The following is a 2,637-nucleotide window of genomic DNA, read 5'->3' as shown; positions in this document are numbered from 1 at the left end:
CATTAGACTCCGATTCAAGAGAGGAAACAGCATTTTCTACTCCATTCGCACGTTTAGAGTTTACTCGAATGCCGTTCGGACTGAAAAATGCACCTGCCACATTTCAACGTGTTATGGGCCGAGTGTTGACTGGTTTACAAGGTATAGAACTATTTGTCTATATGGACTATATAGTTATTTATGCCAAATCCTTAGAAGACCATAATTGCAAATTGAGTTCCTTATTAGGACGACTCAAAACTGCTGGACTAACCCTCCAACCCGATAAATGTCAAATCTTAAGATAAGAAATAACTTATTCAGGTCATATTATAACTAGAAATGGCGTAAAACCAGACCCAAGGAAAATAACAGCCGTGAAAAATTTTCCAATTCCAAAACGAGTAAAAAATATTAAACAATTTTTAGGACTCATTGGATACTATCGTAGATCATCCAAGATTTTGTAAAAATAGCGAAACCTCTGACTGAACTTACTAAGAAAAACGTTCCTTTTAACTGGACCTCGGCTCAACAACTAGCTTTCGAAACTTTAAGAGATATAATTTGCACTGAACCAATTTTACAATATCCAGATTTCACCCAAGAATTTTTAGTCACTGCCGATGCATCAAATTACGCATTAGGTGCTGTTTTGAGTCAAGGGAAAGTTGGAGAGTATTTACCTATTTCATTCGCTTCCCGTTGTTTGAATAATGCGGAAGTAAACTATTCAACCACTGAGAAGGAATTATTAACCATAGTTTTTGCAGTAATGCATTTTAGACCTTATATGTATGGTTGAAAATTTACATTGTTAACGGATCACCGACCTTTAGTGTGGCTACACAATTTAAAAGAACCGGCTTTCAGGCTGGCACGTTGGAAAATAAAATTAAGCTCGTACGATTATGAAATAGCGTACAAACCCGGAAAAATAAATTGCAATGCCGACGCGTTGTCTCGGAGCCCTCATAGCTCAGACACCACGTGCGAGGTCGAGCACGGTCTTCCCCCTCCCGCGCCGTCGGGCCAGGTCTTGGTAGTCATGACCCAAGGACCAGACAGCGACGCGCCGGATTCGGGCACCGAGCCGACCGAGTGCGAGGAACAAAGAGAGGAAATTGAAAGTATAATAGAGTACGCCTTCCTCGGGAGAGGGTTAGAAGCTCCGCGCAGTGGTTATATTGGTTGGAAAGATTGTGAGTCAATAGATTCAGATCGATATGATAGTAGTATGTGTGAAACTGCATCAGATAAGGATGACGAAATTAAAGCCTCTCAGGTACAGCGCTGCACTCGTACCAGACACGACAAGGTAGCTGCTGAGGGCTCGTTTAGGGACCCCCGTAACGGTGCATGCACCACCTCCATTAAATGGCCCACGCATTGGGGGGATGCGGTACTTGAATCCCGGAGAAAAAGTGATAAGAGCCATGATTCAGTGAAATCCGTGCCTCTGGAAAGTGAACTTACATTCCGTGGATGCGTGCAATTAAATTGCGCTACCATTGCACTGGAGACCAGGTCTAGAAGTTGCTCTCTGGTGGCTTTACCAGATTTAGGGAACCCAAAAGATACGGTAGGCAAATTGTGTACCATTTCACAGCTAACTCCGAGTGGGATGAGGGAGGAGAGTAACGGTAGCATGGAAGACGAGGCTTATCTCGCAACGAAAACGCGGTTTTTACCACGCAAGGAAGAGGAGGATAATTTTGACCTCGCCTCTCGTCCCGACGAAGGTAGCGTACTTTCGAAATGTGAAAATATGGAGGCAGAACCAGAAAAGGACAGTGAAGTCCAAATGTTTAAAAATGTATTTGTTGTAATAGATGGATGCTTGGAATATAGTAAAGATAAAATTTTTATAGGAAATGGACATGTAGCCCACTTTATCTCGGTGGATTGTAACCTAAATTCTCCCATCAGTCAGGAGTTAATAAAAAATAAGATGGTAGTCGAAAATAATTTAAAAGTTCAGAAACACGTCCTTGGTGAAACGACTGTGTTTAACGTAGGCGGAAGTTATATATTTAATATTATAGTAAAAAATAAAGACAATGATAAAACTTTTATAAATATTTTTTCTAGAGGTATTCAAGCCCTCAAAAAAGCTATGGAAACATTAAAAGTAGACAAAATGAAAATATAAAGTATAGGAAATGGTCTCGATGACTTATCTTAGCCCATAACTGAACAGATTTTGAGACAAAATTTCGCAAAAAGCGGAATCCGAATCAAGGACTGTTCTGGCGACATTATATTCCCAAAAAGTCAGATCGCGAAGGAATTATAAGAGAATTCCATGAGTCCACTGTAGGGGGACACAAGGGAATCTCTAAAACCTATTGGCGAATCAGGGAAAAGTATTATTGGAAGAACATGAAAATTGATATACAAAATCAATTCAAACTTTGTAAAAATTGTCAATTGAATAAATTAATTCAGATAAAAACACGCCAACCTATGCAAATTACCGATACGCCAAAGGAACCATTTGAGAACATTCAGATCGATATAGTGGGACCGTTACCATATACCGTTCGGGGTAACAAATATATCCTCACGATTCAGGATAATTTTTCAAAATTTTCTGACGCCATACCACTTCCCAAAATGGATGCAGTACACGTTGCACATGCATTGGCGGAGCAATTC

The sequence above is a fragment of the Belonocnema kinseyi genome, chromosome 6 (genome assembly GCF_010883055.1).
Source record: "Belonocnema kinseyi isolate 2016_QV_RU_SX_M_011 chromosome 6, B_treatae_v1, whole genome shotgun sequence".
In the NCBI taxonomy this organism is placed as follows: Eukaryota; Metazoa; Arthropoda; class Insecta; order Hymenoptera; family Cynipidae; genus Belonocnema; species Belonocnema kinseyi.
The sequence above is the reverse complement of the archived record's forward strand: the minus strand, read 5'-3'. Positions refer to the sequence as shown.